The 20,278-nt window shown below is 51.9% G+C and overlaps 1 protein-coding gene across 9 annotated transcripts in view; it reads right to left on the bottom strand.

Moving 5' to 3' along the window:
- Nucleotides 1–20,278, bottom strand: part of FOXN3 (forkhead box N3) — a 448,976-nt gene that overhangs the window by 259,136 nt on the left and 169,562 nt on the right. The window contains exon 1 of one of the 9 annotated variants that reach the window (XM_005212149.5): nt 18,532–18,804. The exons of 6 other annotated variants lie outside the window; for them this stretch is intronic. The gene's annotated coding sequence lies outside the window, so the exon portion shown is untranslated. Of the gene's footprint in view, nt 1–3,452; nt 3,767–18,032; nt 18,507–18,531; nt 18,805–20,278 lie in introns of those variants that run through there. 2 more of the 9 variants (XM_010809632.4, XM_024997331.2) reach the window with 2 other exon arrangements.

Genomic DNA, 20,278 nt, shown 5'->3' on the forward strand with positions numbered 1-20,278 from the left:
GGGTCTTACTAGTTACCTTTCTCAAGAAAAAAAGAAAAAAGACCCGCTGTTTCAGGTTAAGTTCAGCTGTTCCGTGCGAAGACCATCACAACTGCCTGGGCATTAAAACTGGCTATGGTGAGAACCACTTTGCTGCTGCTGCTCAGTCGCTTCAGTCGTGTCCGACTCTGTGCAACCCCATAGACGGCAGCCCACCAGGCTCCCCCGTCCCTGGGATTCTCCAGGCAAGAACACTGGAGTGGGTTGCCATTTCCTTCTCCAGTGCATGAAAGTGAAAAGTGAAAGTGAAGTCGCTCAGTCGTGTCCGACTCTTAGCGACCCCATGGACTGCAGCCCACCAGGCTCCTCCATCCATGGGATTTTCCAGGCAAGAGGACTGGAGTGGGGTGCCATTGCCTTCTCCGGAGAACCACTTTAGTAGTGTTTTATCATGACCTAAAACTGCAACTTTAATAACATTTGGCAAGTCTAAACAGTGATGCCAAATTATTCTGTGGATTCAAAGTGAAGGAGGAAGCACAGTTAATTTCGTTGGGACACTACACTCTGAACAAAAAAGTGAGCGCTGTCAGACAGCACGCAAATAAAGAGGAATGTGAACAAGGAGCCATCAGCTGAAATTAAAATCAGTGCAAAAAGTCAGGAGAGCAGCCAGGAGCTTCAAGAAAGAAGGCATATCCAACAAAAACTGCTAAGGAATTCTATTCTGCTTCTCCCCCACTTTTATCAACAGCCTAGCACAGGGGGTAAAATATCTGAGGAGGAAAGACAATAGGGGGAGACAGGTCCACACTCGGGTGACCCCAGCAGCTACAAAGCACGTGCATCCCTCGAGCATGTAACGAGCGACAGAAAGAGCAGGAAGATCAGGAGAGAGGTCTCCCGCTCTCCCACAGCATGCTAGGCGTAAGAAGGGCGTGTTTTATCCTCCACCCCAGCCCTGGGCTTCCCTGGCGGCTCAGACAGTAAAGAATCCACCCGCAATGTGGGAGACCTGGGTTCAGTCCCCTGGAGGAGGGCATGGCAACCCACTCCAGTATTCCTGCCTGGAGAACCCCATGGACAGAGGAGCCTGGTGGGCTACAGTCCACGGGGTCTCGAAAGAGTCAGACACGACTGAGCACGGCCACCCCTGAGTAACATCATGCAGGCTATTTAGAAAAACAGAAAAAGAAAAAAATGAACACAGCAAAAGCAAAGATGGGATCATTCCATGGCTCCAAAAGTTCACTGACACCACACCTAAAATAACTGCCACTTTAGCTGGGGAAGCTCTAGGAAACATATGTGGGGCACTGGGGCACTGGATACCCAAAGGCACCTGAGAGCTGGTGGCGCCACCCCCACCCCACAGCCCCCACACCCCCACCCCTGGGAGATGCAGGCTGAGGGGAGGCCAAGGTGGACAGATAGCCTGCAGACAGAAGGCCTGGGCGGGGCTGGGGAGCTGCCCTGAAACGTCCAACTGTTAGAAGAGAAAGAATTTTCACAGGCACCAAAGTCCCATGGAAGCAGGTAGTTCAGATACCTCGGGTTCAGCCACAGGGAATATGTTTTTCATCAAATAGGGAGGCTACTCTGAGTAATACAGGATACCTATTAAAGAATAATCTAGTGTTTTCAATTTGGAGGTAAGACAGAGACCAGCTTGATACTGCTTTTACCGTCTTTGTAAACAAATCAAGGCTAGGCTTGTCCTCTCAAAGTTTTCACAGGACTCCTCTCATCAAATAACCTAATTTTCTGATAACAGGGAATATCCACACAGTCGAGTACAAAAGCGAAAACAAAAAACAAAAAAAAAAAAACCCGACCCAGCCGCTGAAGTCAACTTTAGCTCCACAGGAAAAAAGTTTTACGTCTCCTGAGCTACCAAACAGGAAAATTATATCATGGCTGACAGTAAAGTAATTTAATTGCACTGTTGCTATGACAACATGCTGCTCTTTCTTTTTAATTTGCTTACTTGTCAGTAGCTTCCCAAACGAACTAACATGCTATTCTCCATGTTTTCTTTTGTTTTAAACAAACACTGCCAGCAATACGGTTTTCTTAGGAAAGCGGCGCTGCCCAGAAGAGAGGGTTCAGGGGCTCAGCACCCCTGGATCGCTCGCAGGCTTTGTGTTCTGGTGCCCCCGATGCCGGCCAGCTGTTAAGTGCACCACCATAAATCCATTTTACAGCGACCGCATCAAGAGCTGCTGACCGCTACCGTTTCCAGAAACCACACTGAGGAGTTTTCCATTATGATCTCTAACGACATAATTCGCCAAATCTTTTTTTTCCTACTATTCTTTAGAAGCCGGGGTGGGGGAAAGAATCCAGATCATGTGTCTGCAGTTCAGCAAACATTTTCCATCGGCTGCCAGTAAGGCTGCTCGCCGGATCCGCAGATGTCTACCACTGACCTCCTTACAACTTTTCGGTTAGCTATTGGCTACGTTCCGCACACGCACACCTTCCTGCTTGTTTGTGACTTGCTGGGTTTCGTTATCCTTTTTTATTTTTTCCTTTTTTTCATGGAGAAAATGCAGCAGAAAAGCTCATTCCCTGCCCACTGCCAGAGGGCTGCAAATAACTGACAAAGCATGAGTGGCCCAGCTCCGAAGAGATGGTCAATGCGAACTTTAAAAAGTTGAGAAATCACCCCCGCCCCCCCCTCCCCACAAACGGAGCAGGGCAGTGGCGAGTCTGGGGTGTTGGGGAGGGGGGGCGCGGTACCCCGCTCCGCGCACGCGCACACGCGCTCTGCTCCCTCGCCGACGGTCCATGTCAAAAACATTTCCAGGGGACCTGCAGGCGCGGCGATTGGCGGCGGCCCGCGTCCATCAGCGGCGTTGCCGGGCGACGGGGAAACCGCTCCTTGCCCCGCCGGCCCGGCCCTCCCGAGCCCGCATGCCTTCACTGCCGGTCAGACGGCACCAGCCTTTTATCGGCCGCCCCGGGCCCGAGAAACACATCGGGGGAAGCCTGCCGCCCCCCAACTCCTCCGGGGCCCAAGGGGGGCTTCAGAGAGGGGCCGGGGTGACCAGGACTCGGGCCTCGGGAGACTCTGCTGGTGCCAAGCTTGCACAGTCTGGGGGCCGGGGCGGGGGGGAAGCTTTGTTAGGAGCCCGTCTCTCTTCTGGGGTCTCCCCTTGATCAGCACCCCCAGCCCCAGCCCGGGTCGCCGGGGGTCCCGCCGACACCCCCAAGTCCGTCCCTTCGTTTGGGAAGTCGGGGCACCGGGGAAAACAGCCCGCACGTCGGGGCCAGGAGCCTCTTCGCACTGGGCAACTTCCCCGGGGCTCCAGGGCTCCCGTGTCCCCCGCCGGGCCAGGCCCCCCTAACCCCGGGGCCCTCGCCCCCGGGGACTGCGCAGCCCCCGGGTCGGCCACCTCCGGGACGGCCCCCCGAGCGGAGCGCACGCGCGCGCCCCGAGCCGACCCGACCCCGCGCGGGCGCGGACTCACCTGGCCGGAGCGGGGCGCGGGGGTGCGGGGACGCCGCGGCCCTTCAGCGGGAGCCCACAAACTTTGGCGGGCGCGCGGCGGGCATGGCTCGGGAGCCCGGCCGAGGGCGCGCGGGCGCGGCGCTGCGAGCGCAGGGCGGCGGGCGGCGGGGGGCGGCCGCGGGCGCGGGCGGCAGGGGCGCGGGGGTCGCGGCGCGGCATGGGACCTGCGGCCTCCGCCGGGCGCGCCGCGCGTCCTCCCGCCGGCCCGCCGCTCTCCCCGCCCCGTCCCGCCTCCCGCTCGCCTCCGCCGCGGCGAGAAATTGTTTCCACTGCAAACAAAAAAAGGCGACACATGACCAGGCGGGAGGCGGGGGGAGCGGAGGGGAGGGCCGCGCGCAGGGGCGGAGGGAGCGGGAGAGACGGAAAACGTGGGCCGGGCCGCCGGCGGCCGGAGGCGCCGGGCGCGGACCCGCCGGGGCGGCCCCTGCCGGGTCCCCGGGCGCACGGTCGGCCGGGCCCCCGCACCCCCGGCGCTGCCCCGGCGCGCAAGGAGCCCGGGCCGCGCGCACGGGCTGCCCGCGGGCCCGCGGGGTGGAGGCGGCCGGCGCGGCGGGCTCTGCGACCCCGAGCAGCCGCGACCGTGGGCGGCGGGGCTGGCGGGGCGCGCGGCCTGTCCCTTCCCTGCGCTCTGGCCACGCGGGCGGGCGGGCGCTGCGCCTCTGGCAACGTGTCGCCGGAACGCTCCTACCCCATCCGCGCGCCTTACATGGCTTGAAAGTAAAAATAAAAAGAATTACGATGCGGGCGAGGCTTGCGAGGGGGAGACGAGATTCCACTGCTCCCCAACTCCGGCGCCCTGGCGGGACTCCCGGGGCCGCCCCGGCCCTCCTCCAGCGGCCGCCCCGTGCCCCCGAGAGGAAGGGCACAAAGGCACCGCCGCCTCCCGCCCAGGGGGCTGCCCCTGGGGGCTGCCCGCCGGCGTCCGGCTGCCCGGGGAGGGAGGGTGGCCATTCCAGGTTACAGAGCCGGAGGCCCGTCCTGAGGGCCAAACCTTGGGGCCTCCGGCGCGTTGTGCCCAACTCCCTGGCCGCCTTCTGAGCCTCCAGCGAAAACAGGGCTCCGGTCCTCCACGTTTAGAGCGCTCGAGAGCCGCACCGGCAAATGGCAGGGCCGCCACTCCGAGTCTTCAGGCGCCTCCGAAGGCGGACCACCCGCCTGCTGCAGCCGCACCAAGCAGCTGCCTTTGGAGGGACTGAAAGGGGAGTCCCACAGGTCACCCTAGTGGTGACATAAATAAAAATAGGGCTGCACCCTGCCTCCCACCGCCCCCTCCCACCCCCTGAAACCAAATCAGTAGATTCCTCTACAGAAGGAAACAACAGTCGCTGCGGCCACCTCTCCCCCGCTACCTGAACCAGAGGCCAGGCCCTTTTGAGCGCTTGGAAAACTGCAGAAAAACCAGTGAGAAGGCCCCCCAGCTTGCAGTACCTTGTAACTTAGCCAAAGGGGCGGGGGTGGGGGAGAGAAATCCCACGGGTTGCTGAAACGTTTTAATTTCCACAGACTAAGGAAACTCCGATCCATCTGAATAGTCATTCCCCTTCTCAAAGTTACAAGATGGTGGGTGCTAAGTTTTCAGCAGGACACTCACCAGCAGGCCTTACTGCTTAGCCGTGGGAAGGCAAATCCCACCCACCTGGGAGGTGATTCAGCCCTGAAGGCGCGGGGCAGCGGAGGTCACGCGGCCCCACCCCTTTGATTACCGAGCGCTTGGTCTACCCTAAGTCACTAAGCAAAAGGCATGTGGCAAGAGGGGCAAACTAGGTGTATCCCAAGTCCTGAGCGCGAGATTCTAAAGGTCAGAGGTGGCGACACAAACAGGACAGGAGCTCCGTCTGGTCCGCGAACCTCAATCCGCCTGTTAGTCGGGGCTGGTGAGTCCCTGGTCCAGACCGGGGCTGGCTTCTGCTCAGTCCGGTCACTCAGTCGTGCCCGACTCTCTGCGACCCCGTGGACGGCAGCCCGCCAGGCCTCCCTGTCAGTCACCGACTCCCGTGCTGGCTTGGAGAGGAAGAAATAACCGTGCTGGGTGCCCCCATTCCACACCAGTCCCCACCGCACTCGCACTGGGGCCGGGCGTCTCTGCGGGAAGCAGGGGCGGCAGGCGTTCCCAGCCCACGCCCTCCCTTCCTGCTCAGCGCTCAGAAGGAAAGGCCGTGAGCACGTGGCTATTGCACAAGGGCCGTGTCTGAACCAGCCATCCGACGAGAACCAAAACTTAAGAGTCGCAGCGAGCTCTGGGCCAGGAGCAGCCCTGAGCAGGGGGTGGAGCCCGGGAGGGCTGCCTTCCCCCAGCTCGCCTCTTTCCCTTGGCGGCTTCTGGTTTCTTCCATCCTCCAACTTGTTTCCTCATCTCTCTCTCCACTTGCCGGTGAGAGAGGCGTGAGAAGGTGTGACGCCTGCAGAGGGAGGGGCGGGTGTGCCAGGTGGCCCGTCTGTCTGAAGGGGGCACCCAGACCTTTGCTGAAAGCTGGCGGGAGGCGGGAAGGGGTCTCCCCATCTCGTCACCCCAGAGGCCCCTGGTTCTGGGACCTGCTCCCGGACGAAAGGGGTCAGGAGCCAGATTTCCTTAGGAACCACCTCATTCTCGTTCCCTTTGTGAACTTTTGGGAAACACTCTTGAGCCTGAGAAGTCTGAGAGAGACAGATGGAACTGTTTAAAGCACTGTTTTACAAACAGAATCCTCTGTGCGCGCTGGAACTCCCTTTGGGCACCACCTGGTCCTGGACTGGGGAGATGGGATCCTCCCACGGCCCCACCTGGCTAAGTGCACTAGGATCCGGGAGCAGGAGGACGGGCTGCCAGCCCAGGCAGGCCCCAGTCCTCGTGGGACCCAGGTTCCTCCTCTGCGGAGAGGAACGCCCCCCACCCCCTTGGTGCTCTGTGCCTTCTTCTCCAGCAAGGTCCTCTGCCCTGGACCAGTGAGGTCCCTCCCCCATCCCGGGTTATTCAGCCAACCTGATTACTTATGTAAAGCCCCGTGATCCCGCCTGAGGCCGGAAAAACGGAATAAATGCGGTGGGAGCGGGCTGCTTGTGAGAAGACCTGCGTGCGTGCTGCGTCACTCAATCATATCCAACTCTCTGAGACCCCGTGGACTGTAGCCCCCCAGGCCCCTCTGTCGCGGGACTCTCCAGGCAGGAATCCTGGACTGGGTGGCCATGTCCGCCTCCAGGGGGGTCTTCCTGGCCAAGGGATCAAACCCGCGTCTCCCATGTCTCCTACATTGGCAGGTGGGCTCTTTACCACTAGCGCCACTTGGGAATCCCCGAGGAAATGTCCCCTGAGGGACATTCAAGTATGAGGAGCAATCTGAGGCAGGTCTGGAAAGAGGGTCTTCTCAACAAGATGCTTCAAACTGACCAGGGAAAAGGGAACCCGAGTGGGAGGCTGAGTCAGCTCGGGCCGCAAAGCTGGCTTCGGGAAACCAGAGCGTCCTTGGACGGTTCCCTCCGGCTCCTTCCCTCTGAGACCTTACTGTCTTCCCTGCTTCGCTCTATATGTCTGATCCCCTCTCCTCCCTGAAGGCCGGCCTCCTCGGTTCACCTAGGATCACACACAGCTGCCAGCACCAAGGGCAAAGGACCTGAGTGCCAGCACCCACTGCTTTCGACCGCGTCCGCATTCCACCACACCGTTCAGATTCCCAGGGCAAGAATCTGACTGGCTTGGCCTGATTGGTGTCATTCTGCCCTTCGCCCCATCCCCTGCTAACAGCGGAGGCAGAGAGTTTGGTAGAACCACCTGGATGGCAGGACGCAGGAGGGGAGGGGAGTCGGCTGTGGAAGGAGACTAATAAACACAGGCCCCTGTTTGACTCGCAGAAATGGGGAAGGGACATTCTAGACCTGAGCTTCTCAGGTAGGAATGCCTGGGGAGCCACACCAGTGGGTCGGAATCTCCTGGGACAGACACAGCCGTGTGCATTTTGAGAAAGCACTGCAGCACAAACTGCTTTTAAAGCCAGGAGAAATGAAAGGCACACGTACATTCCTCACCGGTGACTCGACGGTATCAGAATATGCATTCATTCCCTGAACAAACACACTGAGTGCCCACTGAGTGTGTGGCATAGTTAAGTGCCAGGGATACAACGTCTGTCCCTTACAGAACAGGCATATTAGTGGGTAAGCACGGAAACATCCCATCACAAAACTCCTTGAATGCAAAGGCGAGCCATTTATGTGCCGAAATCAGAGGGCAAGAACTCACTGAGTATCTTTGAATCCAGAAGTTGCTCTGTCAGGAATATGCGTTAAAAAGAACAGCTTGCCTCCAGTAGGTGAATAAGCCCTAGAGCCCTCATACAGGGCACGATGATTACAGACAACAGAGCTGTATTATAAGCATTAGACCCGCTAAGTGACTAGATCTTAATTATTCCCAGCACTAGAACAAATGATCATTATGTGACACAATAGAGGGATTAGCTAATACTATAATGGTGATCATGCTTCAGTATAAACGGACCAAATGAGTACGTTGCACACCTTAGATCCACACGTGTTACAGGTCAAATATCCTTCGATTTTAAACAAGAAGAATAGGGATCATGGATCCAAGATCGTACTGGGGAAAGGAAAGAGAGAAATGGAAGACCAAAAGCACAGAGTAGTCGTGTTAGTGGCTCAGTCGTGTCCAACTGTCTCTGACCCTGTGGAGTGTAGCGCGCCAAGCTCTTCTGTCCGTGGGATTCTCCAGGCAAGAATACTGGAGTAGGTTGCCATTCCCTTCTCCAGGGGATCTTCCCAATCCAGGGATCGCACCCAGGTTTTGCGCACTGCAGACATTCTTTACCATCTGAGCTTCAGGGAAGTCCACAGTAATCCATACAAAAGACTTCCCAGATGCTGCTAGTGGTAAAGAACCTACCTGCACGAGATGTAAGAGAAGAGATTCCGGTTCAATCCCTGGGTCAGGAATATCCCTTGGAAGAGGGCACAGCAACCCACTCCTTCTTGCCTGTAGAATCCTATGGTCAGAGGCGCTTGGCGGGCTACAATCCATAGGGTCACGCGGAGTTGGACACGACTGACTGACTGAGCACAATCCATACGGGACAGAATAAAGATTATCTTTTTTACTGTTTCTTAATAAGAAAAAAAATGTTAAGAAATTAAAACAGTAGTTTCCTCTGAGTGTTAAGAGTTATGGGGTAATTTTTGTTTTGGGCTTCCTTCCTACTTGTCTGTATTTTCCCGTTTTTCTACAATAAGCACCTAACACATTTACAATGTTTTAATGAAAATCACTGCAGATGGTGATTGCAGCCATGAAATTAAAAGACGCTTACTCCTTGGAAGGAAAGCTATGACCAACCTAGATAGCATATTCAAAACCAGAGACATGACTTTGCCAGCAAAGGTCCGTCTAGTCAAGGCTATGGTTTTTCCAGTGGTCATGTATGGATGTGAGAGTTGGACTGTGAAGAAAGCTGAGCACCGAAGAATTGATGTTTTTGAACTGTGGTGTTGGAGAAGACTCTTGAGAGTCCCTTGGACTGCAAGGAGATCCAACCAGTCCATTCTAAAGGAGATCAGCCCTGGGTGTTCTTTGGAAGGAGATGCTAAAGCTGAAACTCCAATACTTTGGCCACCTCGCTCGAATAGTTGACTCACTGAAAAAGACTCTGATGCTGGGAGGGATTGGGGTCAGGAGGAAAAGGGGACGACCGAGGATGAGATGGCTGGATGGTATCACCAACTCAATGGATGTGAGTTTGAATGAACTCCAGGAGTTGGTGATGGACAGGGAGGCCTGGCATGCTACAATTCATGGAGTTGCAAAGAGTCAGACATGACTGAGTGACTGAACTGAACTGAATGATAAAGAGGGGTCCCATTAGACCCGTGGTTCTCAAACCTGAATGTGCAACAAAATTACTTATAGGGCCATGAGTGGAGGTGATGGAATTCCAGTTGAGCTATTTCAAATCCTGAAAGATGATGCTGAAAGTGCTGCACTCAATATCCCAGCAAATTTGGAAAACTCAGCAGTGGGCACAGGACTAGAAAAGGTCAGTTTTCATTCCAATCCTGAAGAAAGGCAATGCCAAAGAATGCTCAAACTACCACACAATTGCACTCATCTCACACACTAGTAAAGTAATGCTCAAAATTCTCCAAGCCAGGCTTCAGCAATACATGAACCGTGAACTTCCAGATATTCAAGCTGGTTTCAGAAAAGGCAGAGGAACCAGAGATCAAATTGCCAACATCCACTGGATCATGGAAAAAGCAAGAGAGTTCCAGAAAAACATCTATTTCTGCTTTACTGACTATGCCAAAGCCTTTGACTGTGTGGATCACAATAAACTGTGGAAAATTCTGAAAGAGATGGGAATACCAGACCCCCTGACCTGCCTCTTGAGAAACCTGTATGCAGGTCATGAAGCAGCAGTTAGAACTGGACATGGAACAACAGACTGGTTCCAAATCGGGAAAGGAGTACGTCAAGGCTGTATATTGTCACCCTGCTTATTTAACTTCTATGCAGAGTACATCATGAGAAATGCTGGGCTGGATGAAGCACAAGCTGGAATCAAGATTGCCAGGAGAAATATCAATAACCTCAGATATGCAGATAACACCACCCTTATGACAGAAAGTGAAGAGGAACTAAAAAGCCTCTTGATGAAAGTGAAAGAGGAGAGTGAAAAAGTTGGCTTAAAGCTCAACATTCAGAAAATGAAGATCATGGCATCTGGTCCCATCACTTCATGGCAAAGAGATGGGGAAACAGTGGAAACAGTGTCAGACTTGATTTTGGGGGGCTCCAAAATCACTGCAGATGGTGACTGCAGCCATGAAATTAAAAGACGCTTACTCCTTGGAAGGAAAGTTATGACCAACCTAGACAGCATATTCAAAAGCAGAGACATGACTTTGCCAACAAAGGTCTGTCTAGTCAAGGCTATGGTTTTTCCTGTGGTCATGTACGGATGTGAGAGTTGGACTGTGAAAAAGGCTGAGCACTGAAGAATTGATGCCTTTGAACTGTGGTGTTGGAGAAGACTCTTGAGAGTCCCTTGGACTGCAAGGAGATCCAACCAGTCCATCTTAAAGGAGATCAGTTCTGGGTGTTCTTTGGAAGGAATGATGCTAAAGCTGAAACTCCAGTACTTTGGCCACCTCATGGGAAGAGTTGACTCACTGGAAAAGACTCTGATGCTGGAAAGGATTGGGGGCAGGAGGAGAAGGGGACGACAGAGGATGAGATGGCTGGATGACATCACTGACTCGATGGACGTGAGTTTGGGTGAACTCCGGAAGTTGGTGATGGACAGGGAGGCCTGGTGTGCTGCAATTCATGGGGTTGCAAAGAGTCCGACACGACTGAGCGACTGAACTGAACTGAAACTCAGCATGCTGGCCCACAGCCCCAGAGTTTCAGATTCAGTATATCTGAGCTGGGGCCTGAGAATTCACATCTCTCACAAGCTCCCACATGCTGCTGCTGGTCCAAGGACCACACTTTAGAAACCACTAAATTAGAGAACTGTCAGGGAGTCTGGAAAAAAATGAATGCAGGAGAGGCTTCAAAGGAAGAACCAAGTGAATCCATCAAATGACTGAATATGATAGGAGAAGGAGAGATTACGGTCAGAGATAGCTCCTTAATCACGGGTTAACTAGTCTCTTTGAGTTAGCATGTAAGAATGCCATCCGCAACAGTCTAATAGTTCCTCACTTCCTTCCCTCCTGTGCAGAAGGAAGAGATACCCAGGACCACAGCTGGAAGACTTTCCATCTCTGGGTGAGTGTCAAAGGCTTGAGCAAGCATTCTCTGGGCTTCCTGGTCATCCCCTCTTGGGGTTTTCCTCTTGTGTGTTCTTGGTGTTTATATGACAGATGCTGAAGAGTGGAGCCTAGAAAAAGGCTCATTAGATTTTCTCCGGTAGAGATGAGAGTCAGGAGGCTTATCTGAGGAGGGCCGGGAGGCTGTGGAGTAAGGGGAACTACTGCTGACCTCGGACAGGGACATTCCATCAGCGCAGGTGCCAGAGCCGAGCGCACCAAGTCACCAGCGAGGGGCAACAGGAAAACACTGAAGCTGTCAGCTCCTCTGCAAGCAGGAACAAAAGTGTGCTCTGATGATCCAGAATCCAGATGTCGTCAACTCATTCAGTCAGAAAGTATTTATTCATAAGCAACTAGCTACACTGTGCCCAGTACTGTATGGAGGACACTGGGAGAAGCAAAAGATGTGGTGCTTGCCCTCAAGGATGGGGAAGTCTAGGGATTTTCCTGCTGGTGCAGTGCGAAGACTCCACGCTCCTGACGCAGCGGGCACAAGTGCGATCCCTGGTCCGGGAACTAGATCCCATAAGCCTCAGTTGAGAGTCCACGTGCCACAGCTAAGACCCTGTGCAGTTGAATCAATACATATTGGGGGGGAAAAAGCTGGGGAGGATTCAGTGAGCATTTCTGAAGTGACCACAAACACGAGCAGAGCCTGACACCTGGACTACGGCTGACGAGGCTTAGTGGCCGGGGACGACGCTTTACCTCACTCACCACGTACCGGCTGTAACCTTAACCACAGCACAGTACTTCTTTTTCTCCACCTGCTTTCCTCATCTTAGAATAGTGTGTGGGGGGAGGGCGCTGGGGCAGGGGCAGTGGAGGACACACACAAGACCACTTCGCAGGGTTGTGACGAAGATCAAATGGGTGGGTGTTCATAAGACACATGCAACAGTGAGCGCCCGGCACCTACAGCTAGTTTTGTTAAGTAAATAAATCAAAAGGAAAATATTGACACATTTGAGTACAAAACAATTCAAACTTTGCAGGTAGGACCAGAGGTCATGAATCAAGTTCAAAGACAAAAAGATAAAAAAACACAACCATTTGTCATACATAGGAAAAAAGGTTAATATTTTAAATCTATAACTCTTTACAGCTCAAGGAGAAAATTAGCACCCTGATGAGAAAAGGGACAAATTCACAAAAGGAGAAACATAAATGGAAATATACCCATGCAAAGATACACAACTTCAGTTAAAAAAAAAAATCACAGAAATGCCAATTCAAGCAATTGTGAGAACTCATTTCATCTATCAGATTGGCACAGACTTAAAAAGAATAATAAGCATACCAATGTCAGTAGGGGCGTCAGAGGGACATGACTCTGTATAACTGTTTCAGAGGGCCGTCTGATGAGCTGAATGAAAATGTATGTATGAATGTATCCTAAGGAGATACCCAAACAAGACAGGAAACTTCCCCACCAGACTGCCTACCCGCACGAGATAATGAGCGCCAGGACAGCCAGATTTGTGCCTATTTTATTCAGCAGCGTACTCAAGCACTTACTCCAGCGTCTGACACATGGAAGCCACTCAGGCAATACGTATTGAGTGAGAGCACTGAAATACGCAACAGCGTTTTCCGGAGAATTTCGTTAGGATGTTGTTAGGACCGAGTTGTGGAAACTTGGAAGCTGCCGAAAAAGAGTCCAGAGGTATTGGAGAAATGCTGTTAAATCACACAGGCCACACTCACCCGTTCCCTTTGTTCCCTTCTTTCTGCATTTTCCAGTCATTTTAAGCAAAGCTTTACCTTTTCTGAATCACTTGCACATTCTTACACACTGTATGTGTGAAACCATTTGCAAACATTTCATAATGTAAGAGTTTGGGGGAAAATAGATACGTTGGCAAAGCTTTTCACCAAATTGAAGCATTTTGTGATCTTTTCAATCAGAAGGGACAAAATGATCCCTTTCTGAAAAGCCTGGTGCTCCCAGAAAATAAAAGAATTGCTAAGCATAACAAATATTATACCCTGCGTAATGGGGTCTGTTGTCTGGCTGGGGGAAAGCTTTCAATTTATTGGTTTTGGGTATCAAACATTTTCCACAAACTCTTACATAGGTTCAAAGGCGAGGGAAAATGCTCTTGAATTAAGAATTTTCTCTGTTTCCAGATGGATGGTCTATAACAACTCATGCTTCTACGAGACCAAATGTGGTTACATCTTTTTTAAAGGTTTTTTTCAAATCCGATAGAAAAATCTGTGCTGAGCTGAGGCACTCGGCGTGGCCAGAACTACTTCCGCTTCTCCGCAAATATTCCCTGCAGTCAGAAGTGTGTCCTAGAAGAGGCTGCCCCTCTGAGCACCTGGATTCCATTTAGCTACAGTCAACTCTCGGTATTCAGTTAAACACTGAATTAGCAAATACTGCACCGCTGCTCCTAGAGGAAATCTGAGGTTAGGTTCCTGCGAGCCACTGGTCACCACCTGCTCTTTAACTGATCCGAATGTTATCTTATTTTCTCTGATTGCACTCAAAAATACCTTATGTAATATAAATACATATTTATATATATGTTGATTCAGTAGCATTGATCTCACCGCTACCAGCACTAGAACTCATGTCTAAACAAAGCTTATCAAACACAAGAAAAGCCAGTCTTTTGTCCAGATGGCAATCGGCCCCTAGCACTTACAAGCACAAAACAGGACTACAGCACTGTGAGCCGGTACCATTCCAAACTGCAAAGCCACCAACACAAAGCACACACACAAATGTCACACTAAAGAGACATTTCAAAGGACACTTGTCTGCAGTAGGAGAGCAGACACAAAAAAGGGGAGAGTTGCTTTGCTCCGTCTCAGCTGGGAATGTGTGTGCTGGGTGACTCAAATTTGTTGCCGCTCTGCACATGTCCACGGAAGACCACGAAAGCATCACAAGTATTATTTTGTGATTACAGATAAATTTTAGCAAGTTCTTCAAGAACCTCTTAGGGGTCAAGGATGTGGAGGGCCGGAGCAGTGGGGTGCAAGAAAACTTGTGACCAGAAGGGGGAAGGAAAAAAGGAAATTTCAAACTGAATGAAAAAGGACAAAGTTGCAAAAAGACAAACTTCAGCATGTATGTCATAATCAGTATGGTATGGTGTACCTTTAAAATAGAAAAAAATATCTAGCTGCTGAGTGTCAGACTGTCACGTGCCTTGAGAGGCAAGGACCTTGTCTTTTACTTCTCTTCTGCTCACAGCATGTGGCATTAGTGGTAATCAAAAATATCAATCACTTAGGGGAAAAAATGCTCTTTTCTTATCCCTCTCTTAAACTGGTATCTATTTACTATGTCATTTAGTCACTAAGTCATGACCAACTCTTTGGGACCCCATGAACTGTAGCCCACCAGGTTCCTCTGTCCATGGGATTCTCCAGGCAAGAATACTGGAGTGGGTTGCCATTTCCTTCTCCAGGACATCTTCCCGACCCAGGGATCGAACCCACGCCTCCTGCACTGGCAGGTGGCTTCTTTACCACTGAGCCGCCTGGGAAGCCCATCTAGTAACTGTGCAGATTAGTAAAAGGAAAGGAGCATCATCGGCCCTTTTCTCCGCCAGCATTTTTAAGAGCATTTGTTGTTTTCCTCTCTGCCGCAAGCACGCCAAGCACCTCAGTCTCGTGGCTTTCGGTGACTGGGTCTGCCAAAGTCCTAACCATGCCAAGAAATAACTTCTCTCAGTTTACTTTTTCAGAGGGATGTGAAAGAAAACAATCGATTCTTCTGCCGTGAGATTGTCTTTTTAAAACAAAGTACCACAGAAGCTCCAAATCTGGGGAACTCTCTGGACTCTCTGGGGAACACTACATAGTGTAAAACGATTACCAGCATATTTCCCCGCTGGACAAAGTTCTTTGACAAAGAGAAGCAACTTACTCAGTTTATTACGACAGCCAGCCCTGAAGTCTCTTCTCTACTGGGTAGCGCAGTTCACCGGCACTTTCAGTTTTGAAAACCCTCCTCCTTCCAAAAATAGCATCTCTTGTGCCTTTGATATTGTGATTCAGATGCAAACAAAACGTGCCCATGAAGTGTGAGGCATGAGTGCCTGTGCACGTTCCATCCCGTGCGGGGGGCAGGGGGAGACTGAGGAGGAAGCCGTCAAATGGATTGCTGTCTTTCTGCGGGCGCACCCCTCATTTCTCTATACTCAAAGACATGTGACTCTGATTGGCTCCGAGGATTTGGCCCCTGGACAACCAGGCATCCTTTCTACATTGGCATTTCTTCCAGAGAGGAGCCCTGAGCAGCCTTCCTCCGTGCCCACCCAGTGCTGGGCCAGCTGGCTAACAGTGTGGCTCCTGGAAGAGGGTGCTGCCCACACCGCTGACGGCAGCCATGGGTGCCCGTTGCTTGTAGCTAACGTCAGGGGGCCTCAGCATGCGGGTCCAGGCAGTTGGCTGAGACTTCCCATGCAAGCATCCATGCCCCAGGAGTGCCAGCAGAGGTGATCGAGGGCCAAGGTGGGCATGCCACAGAGCCCTGGACTTCCAGATGGAGTCCAGTCCCAGAGCGTGGATGTCAGAGCTCTCTGGAGGCTCCCCCAGCCAAGGTCAAAAGGAGGGATGAACATCATGACATCAGTTCCGAAGAAAGCCCACCTGCTCTTGGCATGCTCAGGCTCCTCCTCCCTATGTACCAGCCTCCCCCCACCTGCTCTTGGCATGCTCAGGCTCCTCCTCCCTATGTACCAGCCTCCCCCCACCTGCTCTTGGCATGCTCAGGCTCCTCCTCCCTATGTACCAGCCTCCCCCCACCTGCTCTTGGCATGCTCAGGCTCCTCCTCCCTATGTACCAGCCTCCCCCCACCTGCTCTTGGCATGCTCAGGCTCCTCCTCCCTATGTACCAGCCTCCCCCCACCTGCTCTTGGCATGCTCAGGCTCATCCTCCCTATGTACCAGCCTCCCCCCACCTGCTCTTGGCATGCTCAGGCTCCTCCTCCCTATGTACCAGCCTCCCCCCACCTGCTCTTGGCATGCTCAGGCTCATCCTCCCTATGTACCAGCCTCCCCCACCTGCTCTTGGCATGCTCAGGCTCATCCTCCCTATGTACCAGCCTCCCCCCACCACCACAAGTCTCCAAGGCCACGGTGAGGAGGCAACTGCAACCATTCGACTTTCTCGTAATGACCTAGAACTGGGAGGATGTAGAGCTGGGGAAGAAGCAATGGCCATTCCCAATGATATGGCTGGGCTCTTGAAAGGTCATCTGGTCGACCTCTTTATAGGAAAAACAGGATTCTTTGGCCTTGATAATCCGGCCAGGCAGATTTGCTGGAATAAGTTTCTTCAACCACACACACCCACAGCACATGGATTGTTGAGGACTTGAATGATGAGAACCTACTCCGACAGACCCCACTCCCCTCCAAACTCCGGTGACATCTCCCGGCCTGCAGCGCCTGCCCCCGTGTGACAGCCCAGCTCAGCCGTCCAGCGAGGACTCCAGAGCTTATTGCTGTTGGAGAATCTGAGGATCAATGGGAGCACAAAGGGAATCATACACGAGAGTTGCTAGGGAGGGAAAAGCTCACTCTATCTACTGCATTCTCTCTGGCAGACACAACTGAAAGATTTTTTTTTAATCCCCAAAAAACTCATTTAAACTGGGGGTGCAAAAGGAATCTGAAACGTGAGCATCTCCGGTGCAGGGAGAGAAGGGGAAGGTTTCAAGGAAACACAAAAGCAACACCGACCTGAGCGGGGAGCAGACTGCCCAACAACAAGGCAGCCAACTGCCAAACTGTCATTTTGCTCGGCGGCTGAACAGAAGGCTCGAGTAATGACAACCACAAAACTCATTTAAAGTCTGAAAAGGTGACTAATGAGCTCATTCATGCTGCCTATAAATTATTCACTGCAACACTGATCCCACTCAAGACAAACAGGAAAGTAAACTTTAAACACAGCCACCTCTGGCCTCCAAAGAAGAGCGCCTTACGTCTGTAAAACTTTCCACAATGAGGGGTGCTTGTCTCTCCCTCCATCCATTGTCACATTCACTCTTCTGTTTACTTTTTTTTTTTCACTGCCTTTAATCAAGTTTAAGCAGACACAGCTGTTACACATTTATTTCTCTGTAGAGTTTTTTCCATTAGTTGTTACGAGCAATCATGATGCTCTAAAAATAGCAGCAAATTATATTCTCTCGAAATTGAAGGCTGACCTTAAAATGAAGCCCAGGTCTTCGGAAAGAATATTCAGATGCACATGTTGGGTGAGTGACAACCCTACACAAAGCCGAAACAGAAGTGCTTTTACTCTCTCGGAGAGGGTGGCAACTGGCTTCCAAATGTCCCTAGGTTATAGTGGAAACGGCTTGTTTTAAAATCTAACAAGACAGAACCTGCTTCCAGTGCTCATGTTTTGGTGGAGATTTTCATGAAAACTCAAAGAATAAAAGGGGAAATGTCTCATTTTGGCTGCTCAGCGAAGATAAACCCAGCAGCAGGTTTGCTGGGAACCCACCACATGGCTGCACACGGCTTCCACTTTCCTGTTTAATATTAAATAAAGAATTTTAGCTCTTCTGTTTGTACAAACTGTGCTGTTTGTAACTGCTGTCACCACTCCAAGAATTATGACTCTGGAGAAGTAGTCCTGTATTTTTCAAACCTTTTGTTTTTTAAATCTTAGTATCTATTTCCAAGACGCAGTAAGAGTTAAAGAGGTTCAAATCTAATCGGTATTTTTTTTTCCCCCAAAATAGTCCTCAAATAAGTACTTACATTAGTTCTTGGTCAGATCGCTGAACATTATGTATTTTTAAACTGCTTTGAATACTTTGAACAGGAGCCACAGAAAAGCCACAGAAAACACTCATAGTCAAATACCGCCAGATGGAGGTTCTGCATAACCAAAAGTGAAAGCAGAAAGGTCGGAGGCTCGGTCGTGCCCTGTACACACCTCGAGATGACAGGGGGAGAAAAACGAATGACTCCCCGGTTGTAGGCAGAGGAAGCCCGCATAACACATGAGAAGCACCCCACGGAAGGCCAACTGAGACCCGGCCAAGCTGCGTCTCCATTTAAGGAAAGCCTGTCACGTTGTTTTCAGTTTCTAGCCTGTGAACTAAAGACTGGTCCGGCCATTTCCGCTGCCTGAAAGGGCGAAGCAAGTTTTTCTTTTCAAAGCGAGAGGAGTCCTGCCATACTGACAGCACAGTGCTCGGCCACCGCCCGCCAGCAGCCTGGGGGCTCCTCGTGTGCTTGGTGTGATTTTACCCACGTTTCTGTGTCGAGGGGGAAGCCATTCTTCTGGTCGTCTGGGCACGAGAGTTCCTGCAGATTCGCTGTGGTCGTCGGCGTCTGCATCAAACGTGTGAAAGCCCGATTCCATCCGAAGAAATGGCGACGTCGGAAGTGGCGTCCTGGTGAAGTCTCCGTGTCCCTACAGCTCGCCGCTGACTACATTTCTGTCACCTCTCCGGGAAGGGCGGGGACAATGCAGCGCTTTGAAGCCAAGCCACAGGGGGCCCTTCCCGAGCAACAAGTCTGACAGACAGGCTGTGCCGCTCCCGCATCGGCAGCAGACCCACTGGTCCAGGGCCCTGCTTCCACTCCTTACTCCTCACTGGCCTGAGGCCGAGGGATGGTTGGTTTTGCCTGAGGATGTTCAAGGCGGAACACCCAGTACTACGACCCAAAGACCCACCCAGCACACAGAGCACCAGCTCTCCAATGCTCCCCGTGTGCCAGGCACCAAGCCAGGAGCTCCAACGGCAGCATTGATCGTGTTCTTCCATGATCCTGCCCGGGGAGGGGCTGTCATCCTCTTCTACAGATGAGGACATGGAGGCTTCAAGAAGTTCAGTGACGGGAGTTCCCTGGTGGCCTGGTGGTTAGGATTCGGAGTTTTCATTGCCGTAAGAGTTCAGTTCTTAGTTGGGGAATGCAGATTCTGCAAGCTGTGCAGCACAGCCAAAATGTGAAATGAATGCAGTAATATAAAATAAAGAAATTATTTGCTGGTGGTGAATAATTGGTGCTAAGAGCTGCAATGAAAAGGAAGACCACAAGTCTCTCTGGCCTGCACAGCCCACCGTCTCTGGCACTGACCTCTCCCATTTGGGGTATCCAAGATCTAATTTCCAAGCTCACAGAAGACGGCTTGTTGCTTGCAATCTACCTATCGAGCTCCTTGGGCAAGACACTTTTGGGTTTCTTTGATTTGGTTTTTGCATAGCCTTTTTCAAATAGACCACTAACCATAGACACACTTTCTACTTCCACAGGCTTAGCTCCTGATGCCCACACAGAAATGGACATCATTCAGTAAATGGCAAACCTATCTACAAAATGCCAAAGGTCCCAGTGCAGTGGTCACATGCCAGCCCCGTGCTCCTGGCTGAATTATAAAGCATGAAGTTTTGGGGAAAAAAACATACGACAGTTGACAACTCCAGAGGCCAGGCCAAGTCTGCCCCATCTGCCCCTTGGATGGATCCTCAGAAAGAACAACTCAAGGAACAATCTACTCCCTCTCTCCAGTCTTCATCGTCAGTTCAGTTCAGTTCAGTCACTCAGTCGTGTCCGACTCTTTGCGACCCCATGAATGCAATACACCAGGCCTCCCTGTCCATCACCAACTCTCCGAGTTTACCCAAACCCATGTCCATCGAGTCAGTGATGCCATCCAGCCATCTCATCCTCTGTCATCCCCTTCTCCTCCTGCCCCCAATCCCTCCCAACGTCTGGGTCTTTTCCAATGAGTCAACACTTTGCATGAGGTGGCCAAAGTACTGGAGTTTAAGCTTTAGCATCAGTCCTTCCAAAGAAATCCCAGGGCTGATCTCCTTCTGAATGGACTGGTTGGATCTCCTTGCAGTCCAACAGACTCTCAAGAGTCTTCTCCAACACCACAGTTCAAAAGCATCAATTCTTCAGTGCTCAGCTTTCTTCACAGTCCAATCTCACATCCATACACGACCACAGGAAAAACCATAGCCTTGAATAGACGAACCTTTGTTGGCAAA

Source organism: Bos taurus, chromosome 10, assembly GCF_002263795.3.
Source record: "Bos taurus isolate L1 Dominette 01449 registration number 42190680 breed Hereford chromosome 10, ARS-UCD2.0, whole genome shotgun sequence".
NCBI lineage: Eukaryota > Metazoa > Chordata > Mammalia > Artiodactyla > Bovidae > Bos > Bos taurus.